A 5,019-nucleotide genomic window follows, 5' to 3' on the forward strand; every position below is an offset into this window, starting at 1 on the left:
TGTCGAACATCTGCTTTTCCTGCTCGGACGATAAAGGCCCTGGGTTTTGCTCTATGTCTCCCGCAAGCAATAGCGTTGTCTGAACCAAGTGTGTCTATTCTGAACAGATCGCGATAACATCGTATAGAAGGCGTAAAAGCATGCACACAGCCGCTTTGGGATCCAGCGCCGACTTTCTAAACGATTTTCCATTAACAGAAAGGTAAGAATAACGAACCTGAGGAAGAACACGATGTAAGCGTCTGGCTGCCATGTCGGCGCCAAATCCCGGAGTGGCTGGGTGCCACAACTGCTTATGTAGGTCACGCTCGTGCAGGGGGGTTCCAGGGTTGCCAGTCGACGATGCGTTCCAGAGCCGGTAGCGCTGTAAGGTCCAGCGGTGAAACGTCGGTCCGGAAAGCTAGAGCAGCAGGACAGACTGTTCGGTAGCGGCGTCATCCTTCAACAGCAGGGGCGTAGATAGGGCGGCAGCATCGAAAATCGCCATCATCGGTAGGACCTGAGGAAGAACACGATGTAAACGTCTGGCTGCCATGTCGGCGCCTAGAGAAATCGAACCTACGACCGAGTGCAGGGCAGCAGACGAAAAGGGATAAAAGGCGCCAAAACCGTCTCTCTCGCGGCAAGTCTCGTTCGGAGCGAGAGACATCGGGAATCGAGTCGCATGTAGGTGTGAACACTTGTCGTCGCTCGGTGCTTGTCGCGGGTCGCCCCCTCCTTGACAAATCGAGTCGCAGTGTGAACCAGCCTTAAAGGGGTCGTGAAACGTTTTCCGGAAATTTTGCACGCCTTTGTTAAATGGAATCCTTGTCCTGCATCATATGATATACCTCGATTCGTTTCATCGCCCGCGTTGATTTAATGGCGACAAAAACAGAATTTCGGTTTGCTAGTGCGCGTCCTCCTCAACTCAACAAGATACGTCATAGCGCTAAGCCAATGAAAAGCTCCCGTTGCCGGAGCCTGCTGAGCCAAAGTTGACCAAGCTCGGTGTATTTTAGAGGTTCTAATTGTGCCCTACTCTACGCTCACACAGGGTTTTATAATATGGCCGACGCCTAGGTTCGCGTCGCTGTGCTGCTATAGTGAACTAGAATATAGTCGCTACTGTTAAAACATGGTTACGTCGTGGGCTTTGAGCCTTACGCCGACGCAACTTTTCGAGTGCCAGGTCGGCGAAGATGGACTCTGTTAGCGACCGACTTGTGTCGAAAGGCCGCGGTAACCGCGGCACAACTCCGGCTTGCAGAAGCCACGACCGTCAGCCTCCCGATCCCAGCCGTTTCGGAACTACGCATGGTATGTATGTCCGAGTCTTGCAGCCTAGCCTACGTTTGACCGTTGCGAGAGTGCGCAATCGCTAACCGAAGCTTTCGAACAGGTGCAGCTGCGGGCGGTGCGTGCCGATGCCGACTGCTCTTGAGAGCATCTGGCGAGATCCCGGCGGCGACTACGTAGTTGAAGCAGCCGTCTGGGTGTTACAGATCATCCGCGTTTACTCCAAATGCTTCTTGATCATGGACTGCTAGTCGAGAACACGAGGTAAGAACCTTGAGCGAAAGGCGAAGCGGCCACCTGTTTTTCATTTTCTCGAGCAAGAAATGCTGTAATGAAATCTATTGCGGAAGGCAGTGTTAATAAAAGAAAGCTTCCCCTTTAACGTTACTTACCTGCGATCATCTACACTGTCTACTGTGTTGATATTGCGCCACGTTAGCGCGAACACAACATCGCTGGTTTTCATATTTTTCTTGTTTTTGTAGAAGCGCATGAGCATGACGTTTCACCATGCAAATTACTGGTTTGCTTAATTTCATGCACGAGTAAATGAGAAAACACGCATCATCTGATAGTGTGAACTTGCTAAATGGAAAGGGCATACACATTGATGTGAAGTAATGGGGGGGGGGGGGGGACGCTGTCCGGACACATTCGCTTGTTTTATTGGCCAGGTATGACCTTCAGCAAGTGCAGCACTTCACAACATAAATACATAAGGAATGCCACAAGAAATGCAGTAAATAAGTACAAAAGCAATCTCATTTCGGAGGACTCTGTGCTAAGTGAAATTGCATGCAGTGAAGTAGCCTGTCCCCTGCAGAAGCCGTGGGAAGATGCACTAAAAAACGACACAGAAGAGAAAAACGCACAGAGCAGGACTGGCTTCTGCAGACGATCACTAACTAGCCCGACAACTCTTGTTATAGCCTGTCCCCACTTGCTGCCAGAACAACCACCATACCAGCACTCAAAGTTTTATTTGCTAGTTTTTTTTTACCCACTTGCATTAGGTGAGCGTTGTATAGTGTGCAAATATAATTAAAAAAATTGACTTCACTGATACCATCATCAACACCTCCACACAGTAAACCTCTCCAAAATGCTTTGACACTGACATTTTACATGTGCTGAAATGCAACAAAAAAAAAAAAAAAAAGAAAGACGTTCTCCCAAAGGCCAGTACACCGAAACTTCCACAGTTTGAGTAAGTGTTGGAAATTTTACAGTTAGCAAATGAAGTTATAGAGTAGTTTTGTGGCACTTGCAGAAAGTTTGGCACGTGGCGTGTTGTGGGAAAACAACTGAGAGCTGTTGACAGAAGTGCACTTGTAGTTTATGGCTCCTTCGAATAGAATGACTCCATGCACAGAGCTGCTTAATGCATAAGTCGCATACTTAACATCTTCGTGCTATGCGGATGATATCAGCGTGGACATTGACATCGGCCACAACACTAGTATAGAGGGTGTAAGACGACTACCAGGTTTTGTCAGTCAAAAGCTGCATTGCCTTCAGGCATTATTTTGCTGCAGTAGCAAATTGTGATTGCACTGGAGTTCTAATATTGGGTGTGTCTCATTCTTTCTCAATCACCTGCAGCAGAATTCAAAGTTTGCCATACTTCCAGGGAGAATAAATTGACAGTGAAAGTTACACTGTACAGCTTCTGTTAGGCAGGAATTAATTGTACAGATGCATGAATAACTTTCAAATTTGTAAAAGACCTAAATCATATTTTTATTTTGCTATGCTGAAAAGTGAATATTGCTTTTTCTCTTGTCAACAGGAGGCACCACTACATCTGCTACAGCCAGCTTGCGCACTGGCTTTGGGGATGCCTCGGCAGACATCACAGTAAAGTCCTCCCTATTTGTAATGCAAGCCAAATAAGGGAAAGGTTTCCATCTGACAGTTACACTGGTTTCCAGTTTGCGCAAGGTTTGTAGAGTCATCACCTTATTCATTCTGAAAAAAGCCGGAAAATATGAGAAGAGAGAATTGCAGGACAGCTGGACTAATAACTGGAATTTTACTAAAGGATAGAGGCAAAAGAAGACTTACACAGAGATGCACATGTAAAAAAGGCCCCAAAAGACTGTTGACCAATTTCTTAGCCACACACACGTCCTTAGCCTTTGCAGTATAGTGTGCCTTTGGATTTGGATCTGTGGCTTCCCTTTTGTAACGAGTGGTTCTTGACCATAAGGAATTTGCTTTTTTTAGATGATTTTTTAGACCCTTTCTGCTTTCCACGCTTTCACTGCTTTGGGGGTTTTTCGTGCACGTGCATTTCTGTGCGAATCTTCTTTTGCCTCTTTCCTTCAGTAACATTTCAGTTGTTAGTCAAACTTTGTCTTGTGCTCCTCTCACGTGTTTCGTCTTCTGGCTGGTTTTAAGATGAATCAGTACCAACTCATCCAGTTGTTAGTCTTGTTGATTTTACTAGCCTGACTGCACCCACTGCTGGGCAAATGCTTCTCCCATATCCATCCGAATAACCCGATCCTGTGCCAGGTGCATGATTCTCGCAAACTTCCTAATTTCATCTGCTTGCCCGAGTTTCTGCCGCCCCCTGCTAAACTTGCCTTCCCTTGGAATCTAAAAGACATTTATAGGCTCACTTAGAATGAATTTTGTGTACTCACTCCCTTCCTTTACCTTTGACGGGTAGAATTTTTCTTCTTTTGGAACTGACTGCAGATACATCATAATGGGGAAGGGATCATAATAGATGCCTCTCCCATATCCATTCAAATAACCCGATCCTCTGTCAGCTGCATCCATATGATCCCCGCAGACTTCCTAATCTCATCTGTCTGCCCGAATTTCTGCTGCCCCCTGCTACGCTTGCCTTCCCTTGGAATCTACAAGACATATATAGGCTCACTTAGAATGAATTTTGTGTACTCACTCCCCACCTATACCTTTAGTGGGTGGAATTTTTTTTAGCACTGACCGCAAATGCATCATAATTGTGCAGTTGTGTATATACCTGCTTGTATAGATGTCTCTCCCATATCTATCCAAATAACCCGATCCTCTGTCAGCTGCATCCATCTGATCCCCGCAAACTTTTTAATCTCATCTGCCTGCCTGAGTTTCTGCTGCCCCCTGCTATACTTGCCTTCCCTTGGAATCTACAAGACATATATAGGCTCACTTAGAATGAATTTTGTGTACTCAATCTCTAACAATACCTTTGTCGGATGCATTTTTTTTTTTATTTAGCACTGACCTCAGCACATCATGATTGTGAAGCTGTATATACACATTTGTGTATTTAGGAGAGAGGAAGACAGCAAAGAAGCGTGAATAAAAGATGTCTTGCTCTAGGTCAACTTCCTTCTAGCCTAAAAATTTTGTATGCACTGATGAACCTGCGGCCAACCAATAAATTATTTTGAAAGCAACATGTCTCTAACACTCATTTGGTAACATTAGATAATGCCCAAATGTACTACAAAGTGGTGGTCCTTGTGGCACTGACAAACCTAGATTTTCTAGTTGCTGCGTTCACCTTTACATGGCCTCGAAAAATAGTGGCTCATGGGGAATAGAAAAATCAAACGGTTTTCTGCAAAAGCTGCTTTGAAAGGTGGCCACTGTTTTCAGCGTTTTGCAGTCTCATTCAGAAGCAAGCCAGCATAATCTGCAATCTGTAGACATGCATACAATAATATGTGCCTTATACTTTGAAATGTACCAGACTTTAACCAGTCATAAAACAGCGTGCTGAAA

General features: G+C 45.3%; 1 long non-coding RNA gene across 1 annotated transcript; it reads left to right on the plus strand.

Moving 5' to 3' along the window:
* The first annotated feature begins 843 nt into the window (after positions 1–843).
* Positions 844–4,765, plus strand: LOC146200815 (uncharacterized). The gene is made up of 4 exons (XR_014705269.1): positions 844–1,299; positions 1,382–1,542; positions 3,068–3,219; positions 4,510–4,765. It is a non-coding gene; the product is annotated as an uncharacterized LOC146200815 (long non-coding RNA).
* The last annotated feature ends 254 nt before the right edge of the window (positions 4,766–5,019 follow it).

The sequence above is a fragment of the Amblyomma maculatum genome, chromosome 2 (genome assembly GCF_055883805.1).
Source record: "Amblyomma maculatum isolate TAMU_Amacu chromosome 2, ASM5588380v1, whole genome shotgun sequence".
In the NCBI taxonomy this organism is placed as follows: domain Eukaryota; kingdom Metazoa; phylum Arthropoda; class Arachnida; order Ixodida; family Ixodidae; genus Amblyomma; species Amblyomma maculatum.